At 33.8% G+C, this 22632-nt stretch overlaps 1 pseudogene; it reads left to right on the top strand.

Moving 5' to 3' along the window:
• Nucleotides 1–21220: 21220 nt before the first annotated feature.
• LOC149169385 (wall-associated receptor kinase-like 14 pseudogene) lies at nt 21221–22261 on the top strand (annotated as a pseudogene).
• The last annotated feature ends 371 nt before the right edge of the window (nt 22262–22632 follow it).

Here is a 22632-nt window from a genome sequence, read left to right as displayed (position 1 = left end):
GATGGACGAGAGGAAGAGGAACTCGGTGAACCAGATGGTTTAGCCACAATGACCTTGCCTTAGTTAACAGAAAAGAGAGAGATAAACTTCAAGGCTTTAAAATGATCTTTAAGGGAAACTTATGATTTGGTCTAGAAAAGACTAATAGGATGTTATCACATCGTGGGAAATCAATTATTAAGACGCATAAATAGACTGGTGCTCTTTCATTTTTCAAGAGTGGAGAAAGAAACAAAGATGACTCCATCGTCTTTGATTGGAAACAAGCTTGAAGGACAAGTGCTTGAATGATATTTTAATTGTAATGAGTCAAAAAGATCAAATGACTGCTCTAGAAAATCCAGTTAAATAGGATTACTAGGCAACCGTGAACTGTAAATACCCCTCGGTGAACTGAGAAGTCGAGTAGGCAATCTCCCCAAATGTTGTGTTCGATGTATCACATTTGCAAGGCGACTGACTCGACTTCCTATGGATAAAGGATTGCATCCTAAAGGGGTCTCTCGTTATATTCTTGATGATACGAGGAACACAAATTCATACTAGTGTTGTCTAATACTGAAGCTAACGACAGTTGCTAGGTTTAAAGACGTCGGGACACGTCTCTAGCCTAGACCGTCTGGATATGATCAATAGATTTAAAATGAGCCTTAGGTTAATTGAGTTCATTTTAAATTTTATCTTGAGTTATGTCTCAGTTTTCAAGCCTTAGCGATGTGACTTGAAAAACCTTTAATGCAACTAAATGAGACAAGACCCTTTCAATTCGATGATTTGTCTACACTAGAGAGGATAAAAAACACACAATCAAATACAAACAACCAAGCAAATGAAAACAAAATGAGCTTTCACTACTTCACTTTTTGAGAAAAATAAACTAATGAAAAATGCATCACAATTCCTAATTTCCTGACTAGTACATTTCTAACAGTCCTTTCAAAAGCAAAAGAGTTCTTCTCCTTTTCAAATTCCAATGCAATCCTAGTCTTTAATGATGCCGACTATCGTAGCATGCTAATATAACAAACTAGAATTTCATATTTTTTCATGAAACAATGAAATAAATTTTTGCATACAACACTTCAATAAAAAAGTTTTCAAAGAAAATATCTCTTCAAGCAAATGAAAACACAGAAATAGAAACTCTTTCAGACTAACGAAGCACCGACTTTACCAAAAAAAAGACAAGAAATGTGATCCATACTGGAAAAGAAACGTTTAAATAAGCAAACAAAAACTTTTCAAACTTGCGTAATGGAGGTCAAAGTCGTAAAAGGACTGCAAATGAAATGCGAGTAAGTACACCAACAACTCAACTCACTGAGTTCAGAATCAGCTGAATGGATGACAATATAGATGCCCTAGTGTCACTAACCACCTAATGACTCAAGAAATCAAGCAGAAAGATGACAAACCAACAAGCAGACAAAACTGAATGAAAAGCAGCTTTTTAGTCAAGGAGAAAATGATCTAAATGTCTTACGGGGTCGAAATCATGAGAGAAAAACACATTGGCCAAGATTGGGGACAAACCCTAATCTTCACTTACAGGAATTGTCACGACTGCCTAACTGACAACAAGCGCTAGAGGGAGGTTGACACGATTATTTTTCAGCATATCGTGTTGATCGGCGTGATTGTTAGCAGATTAAGTGCACTGAGCGAGGGAGCCAAGAAAAATAAAAAAAATTAATAATCTGGGACCAGATTTGCTACTATGAATTTCAAACTCAGACGAGTAAGCAAAAGAAAAGAAACAGAACCAAAGGGAAAAAGTGGAACTAGAAAATTTCACACGAAATCATGAAATCTCAAACCAGACAAATAGAAGGATCAGCTCCCCAGTATGGTCACTAATTTGAGGTGAAGTAAATTATGAGTGTGGACACAAACAATTCCTCTAGCCGATAATGGGTCTAGCCACAAATGATACATTCTATGGAAGATTTCCTTAGGTTAGAACCAATTAAAAGGGCCTACCTCTTAGTACACTTATCCTGTTTGATGATGTCTTTTCTTGCTTGCTCCGGCTATCTCTCGCTTCCTTCTTCAAACACCTGAAACAAGTAAACAACAACAAACAACAATTGTGATAATAGAAAAATTGTAATTCAAACTACTTAACAAGTCAAGAAACATTAAGCCATGAACATGTAATATGACACATCATGTAGGAAATCAATCAATAGTTGCATATATATTGAATCAAGAACAGATTGCAACCATTATCTTGATGTTGTCGTTCTCCTCTGACAAAACTAGGTTCCCACACACTTCTGCTAGCATTCCATGATGGCCTCAACAATAATAGTTTTAAGGATCTTCCCTTTACACTTCACACTAAACCAAATTCACACTTCTCCCTCACACAACTAGAGAGCTACAACTATAAATAGCTTGATGTTTACTCCAAAATTAATTAGCACTAGCACAACAACATTAACACTAGCTTGTGCTTGGGAAAAATGGCAGTTTATATAGCATGAATGGATGGGAGATGGATCCTCTTCTCATGGGAGAAGGTCTTATCTCTTGAGGTAGTTCCATAATTATAGGGGAAAGGAGGCCAAACCGACCTCCTCGACCCCATCCGGCCAAACCATTTACCAGACTTCCATTACGAAGCTTCTAGAGCTGGAAGGTTCGGCTCTTTAGATAAAAAACATTCCATAAGAGGACCAGCGTGATTGGAATAAAGCTCAGTGGCTCCTGTCAGCGCTAGGGACAGTGTTAATCCTACATATCGACGTGATGAGGACAAGGGCCATTAGCGTTGGTCTTGTAAGTTGGGAAAAACAAAATATTTTGGGAAAATGGTGCAAAAGGGAATTGTTCTGCTCATGAAGAGGGACACAATGGGAGTTTCTTCATGAAGGGAAAGCATGTAGGGCTCACTATAGAGGTCCTCCAGGATCAAAGGACGAGGAGTACAGGGACAGTGACAAAATGTTTTGTAATAGTAGAAGTTCCTTACATCACATTGAGTACACACAGGGAGTGACTAGTGCCTTGACGCAGACATGACTCTGAGGGAGTTATCAGCAGATGCGAGGTGGAGCGAATATCGTCTGTAGGATCAGTATTGAGAATTTCGGTAGACTTTTGATTGTACCCTTTGGGACATACCCACCAATCATCCTCCAGTGTTGCTTACAGTCACAGAGTGTTTGGTTGTTTCCCCTTGACACTCTCCATTCAGGAAGAAGTGCATGGGAGGCTCACCCTAGACAGTTGGATGAGACACCACGTGTCATAAGCTAGGAGTAGACTCTCGATTTCATACCCTTGGTAGTTGCATGAGTTTTGTATACATGCTTAGGGATGGAATGTTTGATAGCCGAGGTAGCATATGTTCCACCCCTGAGCTCACACTTGAGGGGCGATGGATGGTAGACTTCATCTTTAGCAGGGTACCCAGACTCCGAGAAGTGTCTAGGTATATCGTCAAGAGTTGGGATAGTGGATTTCTATGCGTTCTCTAGCAGGATCAGGGCAGGTTTGCATGCATGGGAAATACTCTTAATACATGGAGTCCACCGAGGGGATACATATAGGGGACAAAGATGAGGACCATATGGTTTCTAGCAGATAGCAATGTTACGCATCGACATCTTGGGAGGAGAGGGAGTTATGAGATCCCTGTATGTTTGGGGGATCCAAGGACCTAGTTGGTGAGTGGATCACTCCCCTTTGTGATGAGTAGGGTCATGGTAGAGGGTGATCTAGTTCACTTTGGGTTTGACACATGGGGGATCACAGAGACCTCCACAGCATGGCGATGTTGACTTATCTTGTTATGGCTCAGGGTGGAAATTGGAAGTGGAGGGGTAGATATTGGCATCATGGGGATGCTTGGGTAGGATGAGCTTGGCTCTCACAGATCTTTCACCACTAGGCCTCATGAGAGGAGGACACAATCCACACATGATGAGGATTATCTCATAATCAAAGTAGTGCAACTTCAGCATGATGGTACCACTCTCAGATTAGCAGGGGACCTGATCATCACCATTCTTCACAACTCAATAACCTTTAGGGATGAGTTGGCTACTATAGGGGGAGATCAAGCATATCTTCCATTGGGATTTATCGAGTCACCGATGGCGTGGGGGACTTAATTAGCATGGCATGTGGACCAACAAGATGATATCAAGCGAAGCTCATGTGAGTGAGACAATATCTCTGCAAGGATTGGGTGGTATATTCAAGGGTATACTCCTAGAGTGCACAAAATGACCTACGTGGTAGGAAAAATTCAAGAGGAATTGGGCATGGTGCTAGATTATCATGATACCCTATGTTGTAACATATTTTGGTACACTGAAAATTACAAATTTTCAATGTAAAATTTCCAATTTCTTTCTTGGCCAAATGCCAAGTTATATGTTGATTAACTACCTTTGAATGATTTATAAATTCTAATAATTTTAATTTTAAAATAATCATATTTTTATAAAAATATTATGATATATTTTTATGGAAATATCTTTTTAAAGTTAAAATTTATGTTATAAAAAATTATTTCAAATAAGTGCGAACCAAGTCAAAAGGTCAAAGCCTATGGCCCACTCTGCACTCAACTATTTAAACCCCCTATTTTCCCCTGCCTCCATATTTGGGCACATTAATCCAAGGGTTAAAGGTATATTTCACACCTCCCACATCTTCCGACATTTAACTAAGGGGGTGCAAAAGATGTTTTTCACATTATTTCCTTTTAAACCTGTGGCTTCCTTTTTCACTTTGCACCCCTTCCTAAACCACTTACCACTACCCCCTTCCTAAGACCAGCCATGAAATTTAATGTTTTGACTTTTATAAAAGTGGCAGGAATGGAATTTCATACGATTATGAAATAAATGCTATGTGGATGGGAGGCTGAATGGAAATGATAAGGTGAAACTACATTTTAGAGGAAATTCAAAGATGGATGACCAAGTGGGTGAAATGAAATAAGAGGCTAAGGTGTAAAATGATTTTATAGCTAAATGAAATTTACGGATGCAATGAATTTATCTGAGAAAATAAAAGGGAAAACTTCATATGTTTATGGAATTAATGTACAGGTGAGAAAATATGGCATTCATGTAAATGCATTTCATGATGGGAGATTAAGGTAAAAGAGGCCAAGGTGAAATAAATTTACACGCATGGTGAAATCAATTTATAGGTGTAAAATCATGTTGCATGTAAAAGTGAAAATACTCTACCAACCACACAAATCAACTCATGGTTTTGCAAAACCATCCAAGTATTCTACAAGAGTAAAAGGAATTCACAAATATGAAATAAATTTACAGACGAAGGTGAAAAGGAGAAACAAGCCATGGATTTTAAAAACTACACATGGTTTTGTAAATCCATGGCAATGAAAACAACATATGGTTTTGGGAATACATGAGAAGGAAAACAACCCATAATTTCGAATGGGTGGATGAATTATTCAACAAATTTATTTGAGAAATTTTCTAAATTTCATTTAGTAAATTCATGAAAATAGAAAAATATAAAATTTATTTACAGAATATTTGAAATTTTTTATAAAATATTTCATTCCAAATGTTTTATGACATTGGTGAATCATTTCAAAAAGTGACATAAAATCATTCCAGGCAAATCTTCACTAACAGCTTCACAAACCCTAAATTTTAAGGCACAAAACTATCAAATCAAATACAAATTGCAGAATCAGCAACTCTAGAAGGCATGGAGATATTAGCATTCAAAAGGAACCTAACAGCAGAAGACCAGTAAATTTAGGATCATTCTGTAGATTTTCAGCAGTCAGAGTATCCTGGGATTGTTTTATTTTTAGTATATTGTTTAGGATATTATTCTAGAGATACGTGTAACAAACCTTGATATTTTAAATCAAGATATTTTGTAATACTTGTATAAATACTTCATCAATTGAGATGATAGGTGTGGGCTTTTGATGCCAAGGCTCTTCACTTTGTAATATTTCTGTTATAGGATTTCTAATGAAAGCCTCCAGGCTCCAATTTATGACAGAATTTTGTGTTTTCTAGTATGTCTTTCTAGTGTTTCCATGATTTCTTTTCTACACATGTTCAAAGCATTTATATGAAGGTCTGGGTAAGTGTGGATTGAGTATCAATCTATTCTTAAATCCCCTACAAAACCATAACTTTTAGAAAGAGATTAGCTTATTGGAGTGATTGTCCAAGATAACTCATCTTTGAATGGTTTTTTCTTTATGCCTCCTGATAGCCATTAAAAGAGATTAGCTTATTGGGCTATCTGTTTGAAATAGCTCCTCTTAGAATTGATTTCAATTTGGCCTTATTGAATACTCTACAATTTGTTTTGTTGAGTTGTAGAAATCTTCTACACGCATCCAAATTTCCCTAGTTGTTAAGAAGTCTGTCTAACTGCTTAATTATTAGGAATCTCCTTACATTATTCTATCATAATCCTTGAAAAGCTAAGTCATTCTGTCAGGTTGGAAGCTGACACGTTCTGAAGGGACCCTGTGAGAGAGGCCTTTGATCATGGATAGGGATTGTGATTGATCTCCAACCACCCAAATTAAAACCATAAATATGGCCATTGTGCTTCAAAGGCTGCTTTTTAGTGAAAGGTGAACATCGTTAAACAAAGCCTCATAAAACCTGAGGGAGCCCCCTCTGGTTCAAGGGTCAGCTTGAACGTAAATGTTGGTTGATTTTTTTTCCTGGCATAGTTTTTGCAACCAAGGACTGCCTACGGGGAACACGTACAACACCCTACTCATTAATGGTATACATGGGACTTTTGGTACTTATACTGGGAAAGATAGTGAGTGGAGCGAGGGGAGCTTCAGGTGGGACGGGATGGATTGGGATCTAGTATTGAGGGATTATTTCATCTCGAGACAGTGCATAGAGTGGTATGGCTCAATGGCACATTTGGGACCTTGGTATTACTAATGGTGATAGGGTGATTAGTAGACAGAGGAAGCGTTGGTTTTGGCATTGCTTGAGGACAAGAAATTTTTGGCGAGGATGACTGTAATATCCCAAATTTTGATTTTAAGCATTAGAGGTGAGTTTGGGAAGAGGATGAAATTCCAACACCATGAGTTAGGAAGAAAAGAGAATATTGTGGGTCTAGTGGAAAGTAAGGACCACAAGAAAGACAAATTTGACCCAAGGAGGGAACTTGTACTCTTGGAAGGGAGAGGAAAGAGAAGGCAGTGTGAATTAGGAGATAGAGCTAGAATGGGGACCACAAGGAGAGAATGAGTCACAAATTATAAATAGAGAAAGAGGAACTCATTTTTTTCATTCATTCATCTATTAATAAATTGTTTCTTTGACATAGCACACTTGAGCAAAAGCTAACTCTACAATGTTGTTTAGCACATGAGTGTCTCCAAGAGGAGATCTCAACCCTTGCTTCGGTGGACTTGGATTGCTAGCCCAAGGAGGGAGTCCTACCTATACCAGTTCATACCAACAATAGGGAGTGTGAGTTTGTGGAGAGGATTGGAAGCAACAGTACTAGAACTACACAAATCTTAGAGGAGGCACGCTTGAAGGTTCTGGAGTGAAGGGAGTTAGGGGATGAAACTTAAGGTGGAGTCCAGGGAAGTGTTGTGGGGGATTTTCCATCATTTGTGCAGAGCAAGAAACACAACATTTGCTTCAAGTTACATATTCTGCTTGTGGAGGAGGGCCAAGCATTTGGGGGTCAATTTTGGAGATTCAAAACTAGGACAAACCCTTTCTCATATTTTCTGGGTTTATTGAGGAGAGGGGAAGATTAATTTGGCATCATTTTCTGGGCAGATTTGAGGCGTCAAGCAGGGGCCACAACTTGGCAATTAGCTCGAGAAGCTATGGGAAAATAGGGCCGAAATTCCAAGGTCAACATTTGGCCAATTCCTTCATGGGTTTTTGTGGGTTATTGGTGGAAAGCCGAGGTTAATATCCCATAATTTTCTGAGCATCCGAGAAGGCCCTAGGAACAATTCTTTATAGCTAGCAACACATTTTCTAAGTAGTTTCAATGCAAGTCAGGAGAGAGAAGCAGCAGATTCCAGAGAAATTTCTTATTATTCAAATGCGCTTAGCTAGCTCGCCTTGATCAAGCCCAAGTGCACTCTTTCCTAGTACCACATTGTACGTTCTGATTTATTAATAAAATGGCTTAGATGAGCACAGTTCATGGAGATTTCTGGTTGTTAAATATGTTGTAAATTTTTGTATGTGTTTCTGCTATATTTCTTTTTTTAACATTGTATATTTCCATTAGGAATACATCTAATAATGAAGGCTTAGTCCCTTATATTGAATCATAAACAACCATTTCCTATAATGTAATATTCTTTCTTTCAACAACATCATTTTGCAATGGTGTATATGGAACAATATGTTGCATTTGACTGTCCTATGTAGTGTGATAGGTTTTGAATTTGTTGTTTACATATTAACCTCTGTTATATATTCCTAATTTTTATAATTGATATCAAGATTGTTTTTCTACAAAGACCTTGTAGGCCAAGAGAACAAGCCAAAAAAATTACCCTTATGTTATAGGAGTAAACCTAAGTGCATTTGGAGAATTTAATAATGAACACTTAGAATTACTTGTACCAAAAAAATTAAGGAGAAGAAAGTGGATTGCACAATTCATTATGAATAAGTTACAAAGGGGTTGAGGTGTGCTAAGAGGCATGCTTGTTAAAATTGTCTTAATGACATATGTTGGTAACAAAACCACCACAAACACCATCTATGCAATTATAAATGAGAAATAATTGTCACCATATTTTGATTGCATAGTTGTTGGAGTGAGCTATAGTTTATATGACCAAATTTCTCATGCCAAAATTTACTAAAGTCAATGCTAGGAGAAATAAAAAGTACGGGCAGATGGGACGACCTATAGTTGTCAAACTCATAGAAAATGGTAATGTCATTGACTATTCCAATGGGAAGTACATGCTTAGGGTATTTTAAATCCTTGATTACAACTTGCTGAGGTGAAAACTCTACTATTTTATCTTCACATGAATGTCAAATGATTCCATATACTAATATAAGGTTGTAGAGAAGTCTTGGAACATGTAATACATCATTGAAAGATCACTATATACTTTAATTATTCTAGACAATAAAACAATAAGAGATATATCATCATCAACAAATATTTTTTGGTGCTATAATCATGAGAGATGAAAAAATGGATTTATGCTTAGCCATATGATAATATGCTCCAAAATTAATAAGCCACTCATCAAAAGAAGTATAGGTTGCCTTGAAAAAGAAACTAGAAGTGGAAATTGCATGTCCGTGAGAAGACGCTACAAGAAGAAGAATCAAGATTGATATTGTGATTCTCCATTGTTGCTTCCAAAACCTCCATAGTTTTAAAAAAAATACTCCAAATGACAATCTTTTCCATTATAATTGCAATTCCTATCAATATTCTTACTCATTAATTATGGTTATGTCACCAGTGGGAGTATAAGCTGATTGGGAGGGTTTGGGTCCCTTAATTTTCTTATTTTCTTATGGATATTACTTCTTTGGATGCTTGGTTTTATTTTTCTATTGGGACATCAATGCACTGTTAGACATCCTTGTAGTGTTGATGAATCTAATATGAAAGTGCTTGTATTTCTTTGTAATCAAATAGTTTCAAAAAGATTCAATGATAGGGTATTTATATGCAGCCCCTAGAGTTTCTATGGTGGCATAAAAGGTAGATATAAAAGCAAAATATGCATGTCCAAGAAAGGAAAGAATAACGTATATGCATTACTAATACTGTGGTAATACTTTAGATTAACTTGATAATATTTAAGTAAATGTATAATAATTTTGAGCTTAGATATATAATCTTCAATGAAGATAAATCATTAGGACTTAAGGTCATGATTTGATTTTCAATTTAATGAGATATAATCACATTAGGTTCACCAAATAACATTTTCCACTTTTCCCTAGCTACATATGGGTCATTTATTCCTTGAATATGAAATCATCAATATCAAGAGAAAAGGAATTTTGATTAATCCACATGCTTCATCATTCTTATTGTTCCATTTGACTATCTTATAAACATCACGGGGGGTTTTCTTTCGCCAAGGTTGTTTGATACAATCCTTTTCTTATCAATCTATCCTCCATGTGGGATTTCCATGAGTAGTAGTTGGTACTAGTAAGAAAATTTTCACCTAGAGTGGCCATATTAAATATAAATATATAGATTCAAAAGATGAAATTGACTACCTAGATGGAAATCTCTCGAAAAAATAGTTTGTTAAAAAAATGATATTGAAAACTAACTTTGGATGTAAAAGTTATGCTCTATTCAAAAAAGGAATTAATGGTAAAAAGAGCCACATGGAAAATAGAAGTTGACCCACATGATGGATGTTGTTGAGAAGTAAAAAAACATTTTCCGACAACAACTTTTTCTATATGCTCACTTTTACGAATCTTATGCTTTTTGAAGTAACCCACTTTTATAACACAAGTGAGAATCACTTTTACAATGAAATTATTTTACAAATTAGATTTCTTGCAAAAACTAAACAAAAAAACAATATCAAAGTTATTTTATAGTGATTCAGTTTCATCATACAAGCAAAAGGCACTTTAAAATAAAGTTAGGAAATAATAGGTTTGAACGAACTAAACTCAGGGCCTTACTAAATAAAGTAATTTTCATACAAGTGAACTAGTGAAAAACGCATAACATCACTAGTGAATGAGGATAGGGGTGTTGTTGTTGTTGGGGCTTCGATTTGAAGTGCATTCTTAACATAAAAAATGCTCTTCCAAAAACCAAAAACTATTTGAAAAAAACACTCTAAGACTCAACAATAATAGGGTTAGTTCTTGGTTAACTTACCTGGAAAATGCAATTTTTGTCTATTTTTATTTGTCAAAATCGCATAGAGCACATGATAAAGAGCATACATAAACAAGAAAACACTTTATACTCTATTTATAATTTTTCAAGATCAACAAAGCATAGGGAAAATATATAAACATATTGGAAAGAGTATTAAAATGGGAATAATAAGAAAAAATTTAAATATGAACTCTACAAAAACAAAAATTCAAAGTGGCATATTCAGAATATATATCTCTAGATATGATGAAAAACTTTGTCTCATGAGCAAATGGACACATTTTTGGATGAAACAAAAGGAATTGTTCATTGAAAATAGTTCTATATATGCAATGGAATAATCTATTTATGCTAGGAATGTACGGAAATAGTAGATCTAAAAAATGCAACAAAACATGCTCAAGGTCTTGATTAACAATGTGGGTAGTTCTTCAAACACGCTCTAATACTATGTTTAGGAAAATATGTTATTCCATACATTATGAACACATTCATTAACCACCCACACAACTAGACTATATATCATAACACAAGTAATATTTTTATGTGGTTAAAACCATGTAAGAGGGAAATACACTAGGACCCTAGCTAACATGGCCATTTGACGAAATTTTATTAATGCAAAAGCAAATTTGTACATGAGAGAGTTATCATAATTGGTCATCAACAATGACCCTCCATACTCTTTAAATAGATATCGTGTGCCAATTGTATTTTAAGTCATAAAACAATATCCATTAGTATCAATAAAAATATGAGTCGTTAGATCACTCTATATCTAAAACATATTGTAATTTTCGCATTACAATGTAGCTAATGCATACGAAAGAAACACACTAAGAAACATAATTTTACCTAATAAACATATTATACCAACTTGGACTTAACTAACTCCTACACTTATAAATCTCCCAATAGATTTCTAATTTGGGACCACATCTCTTTTATGTTTCTTATGAATCTGGGCATATCTATACCTTCATGAGATCCGATGCGTTTGTAATTTGCTAATGATGTGATTAGTTTCCTTGGTATCATTAGTTTTTCCCACATGACCTACACTTGGTTTCTATATTAGGCTATCATATGGCATATTCTTCAATGATATGTAGGACCTACTGAGAGTTTTGACCATTCCATACCACCGCATGTCACTTACCTAGGAAATAGATCCATAGTGAGACGGTCTACTGGGTTCATGTGAATGTGGTATATGACAAGTTTAGGATATGGAGTATACTTTTGGGGGATGTCAATTGGTTTGTTGCTTTTGAATAGGTCTACTATGGGAGAGTCTACTAGTGTGCCATGTGAAGGGGACATCATTATGAAGATGGTGTAGAAAAATGGAAAAAAAGAATCAAGATACCAAACTCTTGGGATGAAAGGTTATAAGAAACAAGCTAAACCTAACTAAAGGAGAGATGCTAACATGTTTTATGAAGGGTAAATGCGTCAAAATGGTGGGGAGTTCAGGTTATCAGGTGATCAAAGTAAACAAGAACCAATAAAAAAGAAAAAATATTGATTCAAATAAAGAGTGTTGAACTACCATGCATCATTTGACTAGACCCATTAGCCTATGAAAAAATTCAGAGCTATGATAGAAACAACAATGTGATGCTAAATAGAAGGAAATCAAAGAACAATAGGGAGAAATAGAAAATGTTGAGTGAATTGTGACAAGTTCTAAAGGAACACATCTTGAGGGGAAAAGAAAAAAAAAATTCAAACTCCAAAGAAGAGGAAAACATAAATAGTGGTACCTAGAAAATTTATGACCTTGAGAAACATTTTAGGGTGTGTTGAGGCCTCAATGTAACCTAGAGAAACAAAATAATTAGAAAGACATCTGCAATTGATTGTTTCCTAATTTTAGAGTCTCTCATCGATGAAATAAATCATATAAGATAATGTGTTTCCTCTGAAGGATGTTGTAATCAAAAGCCAATCATCTTGGAATTAACCCTTACCTAATAAAATACTACTAGTTCATTCAAGATGAATCCTAAATGGATAATACATGAAAGTTTTATAATTAAGTTTAAATAATATGTGAACTTTGTAATGGAAAATTAAGAAAATATACTTCTACATAGTGCCATGAAAATGTGAAGACACCTAAGAAGGTAGCAATATAATGGGCCAAAGAAAATAAGAAAGAGGATGAAAAAACCATACAAGAAGTAGAGGAAGCTTTGGAAGCTCTCTATAGTAATAAAGGCTTTCATTTTTTAAAAGAGGAACAAAAATGAGAGGTCAAAATTCCAAAGGACAAAAGAAAGGAAATATTCCTAGAGAAAGAGAAATAATGGTAAATTAAAAATACAGGTTTATGGCTTTAAGTAGGAGGCAAAAATACAAAATTATTTCAAATATTTTCTAATCAGAGAAGAAACATTCATTCAATTTGGAGAATTAAAAAGGAATATGGTACATGGGAACAACAATTCAAGCATATAGTAGCAAAGGGTTAAACTAGTTCCCAACCCTATTTAAAGAAACTCTTTTGCTACTATAGGAAAGGTATAAAAATTGTCAAACTCTTTTCCAAGCTTCATCAATTTTGAATGTAATCAAGATTTGATGAAGGAATTAGGAAAAGAATACTATCTTAGTACTATCCAAATTTTCCAAGAGAACAAAAGTCCAGGGCCATATGGTCTCCCCGTGGAATATTTTTAGGATTCTTTGGTTTTATAGGAGATGATTTAAGAAGGCTGGTAGATGCTACTATAAAAAATGGGAAGACGTTAAGATCCTTTAATACAATATTCCTTGTTACGATTCCCAAGGATAACAATCCAACATCCTTTTGGAAATTTAGTGCAATCTCCTTATGCAACTAAAAATAAAAATTCATGTCCATTATAGTTACAACATGACTAAAAGGTATCATATTAGGAGAAATATTAGTAGAAAAAATTAGATTTCTATAGGAAATACAAATTCATTACCATGGAGGGATTTCTCAAGAAGGTGTACATTCAATTAACATCAAGAATTAAAGGTTGATCGTGATAAAATTAGACCTTTTCAAATATCATGATAGGGTTAGATGATTATATATTATACTTATCCTTATTCATCTAAGTTGCATTATAAATTATTGGTTGGGTAAGGAATTGCACCACTTTTACATGTTTTTTATTTTGCTAATGGGGTGGTATCCCCTTTTATTTGAACCTAGAAGATGCCTTATATAGGGGTGTCCCTTATCCGCTCCCCTTTTCCTTCTAGTCACTAAATGATTGAGTAGAATCTTAAATGAGGTTGTATACAATGATAGTTTCAAAATACTTTAAATGGGCATTTCTGGGAATATCCCTCATTTACTTTTTGTATAAGGAATTTTAATTTTCTATGAAGGATTGAAAAGGGTGATTGAAAATTTCAAAGACCTCATGGCACAAGTTTTGTGGAGTGGCATGTGTATGGGGATTTTATAATCAAGAGAACAATTTTCTCCACAAAATGTTACTTTACAATAAGCAAATTTAGAGCAAGGCTTGAAATACATAGATTTCTTACCTAAAAGAAAATATGTTGAAAAGAAAATCCAACAGTTGAGGGACAAAATGGAAAAAAACTTATTTCATGGTTCAATAGATGGATATCTCATCGAGGGAGGTTGATTTTGATGGAAGTGGTATTGGAAGCAACTCTAGTATAAGATGTCATTAGTATGGATACTAAAAGGATTATTGGAAATTATTAGAAGGTAATGTTATAAGTTCATTGGGTTAAGGAAACAAAAGAAAAAATAAACCCCGACATTGTGAAAGAAGCTAGCATTTCTAAAGGAAAAGGGTAGTTAGGGCATGAAGAAACCTTTTTTTTTCTTCTCACAATCCCTCACAACAAAAAGGTTTAGAGGATGACTCAAGGATTTGGGCCATGGGTAAAGGTTGTAAAAGATAAATATATTTCTCTATATACTATGTAGACAAATAGATCATAAATACAATTAACAAATTAGCTAATTCATCAAATGTGTGGAAAGTGGTATTTTCATATATTCAGTTGGTGGGAAATTGGCTGAAATGGAAAGTGGAAAAGGTGATACTGTGAAAACTAGTTTGAACCCTTCGATTGATAGCAAAGGAAGGAACATGCCACTATGCCAATTGGTGAAAGAGCTACTCAAAAAGAGATATGATATGTTATGATAGGTTGTGAACTAACCTAGGATGAATATATGGCACCGATATTTTTTTTCTTGGAGCGACTTAGGCATTAGTGAGGAAAATTCAAGAGAATGGTAGCAATACATAGATCTTCTAAAAAATAGAAATTTCAAAATCTGAGTAGAGAAAGGCCAACTATTGTATTCCCTATGCCCATTAGGGAGTATACCAAAATTAGGATATAAGGATCTTGTTGAGAAGTTAGGATGGAGGTGTATGCCTAGTGGTGAAAATACATATGAAAACCTAAGATCCCTTCAAAATAAAAAGTGTTCATGTGGTTGGTCTTGAACAATAGGGCTCTTACTAACATAAATCCATCTTAACTCTAGAGCTACCAACAACTAAAATGAATTAAATCTCTAGAAGTGCAAACTTTTTCTTTAGTTTTTCATTCAAAAAAAAGTTTTCATATTGAGAAACTTTACCCCTCACTCTACTTAATAGATCCAAAACTAAAATTAAATAATTAGAAAAATGTTCTCAAAGTCTACTCATAATCTATGGCTTTGAAAATGTCTTTCTTGATTTTTTTTATTATTTTAAGCTATTTTACTATTTTTAATATATGAAGATGAAATAGTATTGTCTTCTTTCCATTGGAAAGAAAAAAACAATTTTTAAAGATTTAATTTTGAGCTATAAAATAACTACTTTGTTCCCAGTAGCGAAAAGAAGTTAGGAAAAAATTAGAAAGTGCACTCATAGAATAGATTGATGAGCATTGAAAATCCTCCCTTATTCAGTTGAAAGTTGTAACATGTTTTGGGAATGCGATATTATAATTCTTTTCATTGAAAATATTATAGTATTTTTTTTTTAAGAAAACTAAATAAATTAATGACATAAAAAATAAAAAATAACCATTTATAAGATAAATAGAATATCTCTATTTGAACATATCATATACTAGCAATTGTCCCAAAAGGTACAAAGAGAGGTCGATAGGATTATTAAATTGGAATTGTTGAATTTTTTTAGAAGAGATATTGGTTCAATCAGCGTGGTCGCCTACACTGTGACAACTCTTCCCGGTAAACCCTGACAGCGATTCTGCTTTTGTGAAAAATTAAAATTTGCACCAGTAAACGTCACACATATACCTATACAGCTGGATTGTTGATTGATATCTTTGGACGTTGAACAATTTAAGGTAAATCTATTCGCTATTACGCGTTTCAATTATATATATAATATTCAAATTTATTTTAATTTAGGAAAATATTATAATGTATTTTTTAAATAATTTTTATAATTTTAATAAATAAAAATATGATTGTGATATAATGAAAAGTAGTTGCTTTGTTTTATTATGTTAGTATTGATATCGAGTTTTTTTCTTTCCTTTACTTATAAGATAAATAGAATATCTCTATTTGAACATATCATATATTCAGTAATATTCAATTATATATATAATATTCAAATTTATTTTAATTTAGGAAAATATTATAATGTATTTTTTAATAATTTTTATAATTTTAATAAATAAAAATATGATTGTGATATAATGAAAAGTAGTTGCTTTGTTTTATTAAGTTAGTATTGATATCGAGTTTTTTTTTTTCCTTTACTTGTGAGAGTTACAATATTCATAAAAAAATTAAAATTTAAGTGATTTAGGTTTTCTCTTTACTTACCATATTCAAATTTATTTTAATTTAGGAAAATATTATAATGTATTTTTTAAATAATTTTTATAATTTTAATAAATAAAAATATGATTGTGATATAATGAAAAGTAGTTGCTTTGTTTTATTACGTTAGTATTGATATCGAGTTTTTTTTTTCCTTTACTTGTGAGAGTTACAATATTCATAAAAAATTTAAGTGATTTAGGTTTTCTCTTTACTTACCATATTTATTTTTTAAATTAATAAGTATAACGAGATCATTTAGATTGTTTTAGTCTCCTCCCCTCCTCGCCAATCAATTTTTTTTCTTTTTTTCAAATTCATTATAATATTATAGGTGGTTATTTAAAATTATCTATCTAATCCATAGTATTTTTAATGTAGAGTTTCTTTTATTCATGTTTGAAGATATTATAGGAAGTTTTATTTTTTCAATGTGAGATTGCCATTTTTTTCTCTTTACTGAAGTGTCTATTAATGTTTGATGAAGTGTCTATTAACGTCGATATGTCCGAGTGGTTAAGTAAATAGACTTGAAATGTTTGAAGATGTTGTAGAAAATTTATTTTTCTTTATAACGAGGATCAATAATCTATATTAAATTATGGAATTGTTTCTTATAAAATATTTTTTTTCAATTTTATAAAAAAAATATTACAAATTTTTATATTATATTCTATATAATATATATATATATATATATATATATATATATATTAATGATAAGTTTTAATGTCAAATTGTTATTATTTTTGTTTATTAATATTTATAGTTTTATTATTTTTTTAAAGGATTATAAAAAGTTTTTTTCGACTATTTTCTCAGCTTCACCTCGATTAGATTTGTTGGCTAGGAAAGAAAGGTTCATACAACTAGTAGCATACTAGAATCCATAGATTTTTAAGAGGCAACAAACAATGAAGTTTCAAAAAATAGAGAGAATACAAACAAAACCAAACAACATCAGAATTTTTTGGAGATATGGAACATGACCATCATTAGGATTACTTGGAGGATGTGGATGCCCATGGGCATGAAATATAGTCTTCCAACATATCTAGTCGAGCATGGAGATGATGTTGGTTATGCCGGAGGGACACCATACTATCCATTTGGTCTCATTTGGTCTGTTGTATATCCTCCAAAAGTTCCACAGATTCAGCCTGGTGTTCCTGCAATTGTCTGCTCATGTCCGAACAAGAGTTGTAATATAGTTCACTTAGCAGGCAATGAACTGTAAGGTAGGGGGAGCCACAGTCGACGTAGGAGCTGGAAAAAATTCTTAGATGATTTTTCCATCCTCTTCTGCCTCCCCTACTCTCCCAACAACATCTCTCCTCGCTCGAACACTACGCTCATCCATTCCACCCTGGATGGCCCCTCCCCATAGCTCTCGTTGATGCATCAAACTCCAAGGAGGTGCCAAATGACCCAACTCGATGAGCGTCGTGAACTTAAATCCGGAATGCCACCATCCACCACACAACCTCTTCCCTAAGGTTATCGTTGAGGGGACTATCACCACCACCCAGACTGAAGTAACCAAAAGAGATGGATGCACAATAGAGCCAGAATGTACGATAGAAGGGCCCCGTCGCAACCGCACCCCAGAATTCCATAATACCTCCAACAAAGAACAATTAACCTCGAAAACCCATACACAACCAACTCGAGGAAACAAGATATTTGCCACGTCGCTTCCCACAGAGATATATAGTAAGGAAATAAATCTCGCACATGACACCTCAAGCAAGCAACTCAGAGCACCCAACGAAAATTCTTTCAAGACACTAACAAATGCTAAACCGACCCAGAGCACCACCACATGAGCATGCAAACAACTAGAAACTAAAACCAAATAGCAATAGAACAGGAGGGTCACTAGAGGCTACGAAACAAGAACCCAAACGCTTGACTCCCAACACCTAACAACTCGAAACAAAGGCTCTCAAGGGCTTACCTAGAAGACTGGGAGAGATACCTCCTACAAGAAACATTTCTAGGCGAGGTTGTAACATCAAAGGAATTGAAATGCCAACTCCCACTGAAGGTTCCAATGCTCTTGCACAACATCAGGACTGGGGTCCCAAACAGTGAAGTGCAATGTCCCGCAGAAAAGTGGGGTTTTTTTTCTCCACATAGTCGCAAACCACACAGAGTATCAACCCTGCTCCAAAATACAGAGGAAGCTATCTTATCCAATTGTTGCAAACTTCTTACCACCTCCAACAATGCCCATCAGCCAGAAGAAACGCCAAAGGGATGCACCTTGGCCAGCTAAAATGCACTCGCCATAATGGTCAAAGGCTCTAGACGCACTCCACCTCATGCCACACTTGTCCCTTGCAATACTCATGTACCACCCACATTGAAGGTGGGGTACTCTCCCTAACCACTGTCACATCATAGTAGTAGTAATTGTTGTTATTATTAAAGTGTTTAGAAATTATTTTTAAAATAATTTTCTTTATAAAATTATAAATTAAAAGAATAAAATTACTTATTTAAATTAAGTTGTGTAAATTAAATTATTCTTTTATATAAAAAGTTGTAAAAAAGGTAGTTAAGATATATGATGATTAAAATTATATATATATATATATATATATATATATATATATATATATATATATATATATGTGGGTGTGTTTTTGGAAATTTGGGTTTATTCACAATCATTTATATTCTGGATAACTAGGCAATCAATTAATTATTTCAAAATACATATATTTTGAAATCAAATAATTCATTGGCTAGTTATCTAGAATATAAATGATTTTGAATAAATAATTAATTATGTTAATGTAAAAAATATATATTTAATAATAATAAATTTAAAATAATAATATTTATTTTATTATTCAACAATGTAAGAACATTATTTTACTTAAAATAAAGATATTTGATCTTTTTTAGAAGTATTTGTAAGGTTGTGGGTAACATTTTGAAAAGTTTTCTCTCGGGCTCAATGTTAAATATTTTGATAATTTTGAGTTTTATAATGTTTATATCAGCATAATAATTGGAATATTTTTTTTACGGATATTATAATTAATTGATTATATTGTGAATACTTCTTATTGTTATTATATATAAAATGTAAATTTGAATTAAAAATATATTAAATTTTTTTAATTTTTTTTTTAATAAATTTTATTATTAAATTAAATATACCTAAAACCTTTATAATTTGGAATAGTTATTATCTCATAAATATTTTCCTTTACATGCAATTATCACATTGATTGAAAAATGTGACTTACAACCATACATAAATTTTAATATCTTAAAATCTTTTTGTCAATAAAATTAATAAATAGTAAATTTATTTACATAACAATTAATTAAATTATAGATCTTAAATAAACCTGTTTAGATGACACTCTGCTGCTCTCCCGTTTTAGCTAGTCCTTATACAAGTAAGAAATTCCTCTGTTTATAGTGACGTTGTACCTCACCCTTGCATATGTTGGTCGAGTAAATCTATTAAGCCTATTTTATGGGCTAGTTGAGTAATAGTCGAAAGTGGCGAGTTCTTTTCAAAATATTGTAAAATTTCTGAAAGGAGAATATCTATTTTCTGAACAAATGTTGTAAATGTATAAATTTTTGTATGTACAATTCGTCATTTCACTGTCAAGACAAAATTTATTATATAATGGCAAACATTATAAGCCGCTTATTGATTTATTGTTTACCTCGCGCCCTTTGTCTGGCGTGGAAAATGCTAGTAGATGAAGATTCATTGATATCACTAACAACAGGTCCTACGGCGATTTTTTTTATTATACGTCGTTCACCAACGAAGTTTAAGGAAAATTTTCGGAAGAAACATAAAGGATAAAAACAGGAGATTGAAAAACAGCATGGTAAAACAGATACAAATATTGATGGACAGCCATTAATATGAAAGCATTGCTTTACATCTATTCTTATTGACTTATCACACGATTCACGTTATTGGTCACATCACTATTTGTTGTTTGTTTCTACCATTTATAAATTTTTTGAAAATTTTTACATGGTGGTAAAATCTATGATATTTTATTTGTCAAATCAGCAGTGAGGACAATTACATATCTAGCTGTTAACCGCGAATGCAAGATGATTCATCAAGAATAATTAGCTAGTAGTTTCAAAGAGCACAGACTTTCACCCCTGCCAAATGCCTTTGTCTTGGGTAGTTAACCTGTTTCCTTACATCTGAGGAAGACTAACTCTTAACCAAACAAAAGCAATTTTAAAACATACTCCAGCCCTTCGAAATATTTTGAAATATTACCATACAAATAGATTTTTCTCCCTTAAATACCTAAATATTCTCAAAATTTTGCATTTGCTAAGTATTCTCAAAAAATTTGCATATATCATTGTGCTCTGTTTTGATTCGTTTGTTAAATTTTAGAGATGTTCTATACTGTCGTTTGATTTTCTGGTTGGTTTTATCCAGTCTTCATTGTCGGAAGCACTACGGTGGTAGGATTCATCCTTCTCTACCGCTGTTACCAAAGGTATCGTCGCACATTGAAGACAATGAAGACAAGGAGAAGTCTCAAACAGTTTATGTCTGTACAGGGAGGTCCACTAAATATTCCACTCTACACCTACAGAGAAATGGAAATAGCCACAAAAAGCTTCTCCATTGGATTGAGATTGGGTAAAGGAGGTTTCGGAACAGTCTATGCAGGAAAGCTTCCGGGCAAAGGTACTGTTGCAGTGAAGAAGATAAGGCATAAAGATACTCAGGGAATGGAACAGGTCCTCAACGAAATCAGGCTTCTGTCAACTGTAGATCACCCAAATCTGGTTAGACTATTAGGTTGCTGCCTTGAAAACAGTGAACCCATTCTTGTCTATGAATTTATGCCCAATGGCACACTCTATCAGCATTTACATAAGGAAATAGGAAAAGGCCTTTCATGGACGGCAAGAGTATCAGTGGCCGCAGAAACTGCCCGCTCTCTTGCTTACCTTCATTCAGCCCTAAATCCTCCAATTTATCACAGGGACGTGAAATCAAGCAACATTCTGCTTGATTATGGTTTCAATGCCAAGGTTGCAGATTTCGGACTGTGCAGGCTTGTTCAAACAGAAGCCTCACACATTTCTACTGCACCTCAGGGCACTTTCGGTTATCTAGATCCCCTGTATCATGAGAATTACCACCTCACTGATAAGAGCGATGTTTACAGCTTCGGGGTGGTGTTGGTAGAGATCATAACTGCACTGAAAGTAGTGGATTTCTCCCGTAAGAAGAGCGAGGTCAACCTAGCATTCCTTGCAATAACAAAAATTGGAGGAGGCTGCCTTCATGAAATCATTGATCCCTTTCTACAGGTTGACAAAGATGCTGAGATCAGAGCAGCTGTTCACAGAGTTGCTGAACTTGCATTCAGATGTTTATCATTTGACAGAGACTCTAGACCCACCATGGTGGAGGTTACACAGGAGTTGGAGTTCATTGCATACAACAAATCCGGCGTGGATTCCATTGATAGCATAAGTACAATTTTTCATGACTCAAATAGCACTTCATTTCAGACATCTTCAGGAACAGCTGTTAAGCTACATTAATCGTCTACAAGTGAGAGCTTTAGGTGAGCAATAGATTTACTGCTACTTACGACTATTCACTACTGCAGTATCACCAATTGAAGAGTGTTGAGATTAAGTAATAAGCTGAGGTCTGGAATAACTTATCTACATTTCAGAACATTTCCTAAATTTGAATCACAGAACGAAAGGGAAGTCAACTTTTAACCTCTTTTGTTAAATTTCTAAAATATTAAAAATATGCAATCAAATTAATTGCATTGAATTCTCGAATTTTATTTTTGCTGAGTGTATAAAAGAATAATACCTTGAAATTTAAAATAATCTCATGGTAAATTTTGACAAGTGTTTTTTTAAATACATTCTATTATGAAAAAATAGAATTACATTGT

This window comes from Pinus tabuliformis, chromosome 4_2, assembly GCF_031772625.1.
Source record: "Pinus tabuliformis cultivar Carrire ecotype Pingquan chromosome 4_2, CPIR1, whole genome shotgun sequence".
NCBI classification, from domain to species: domain Eukaryota; kingdom Viridiplantae; phylum Streptophyta; class Pinopsida; order Pinales; family Pinaceae; genus Pinus; species Pinus tabuliformis.
This window is presented reverse-complemented; position numbering and strand designations above follow the sequence as displayed.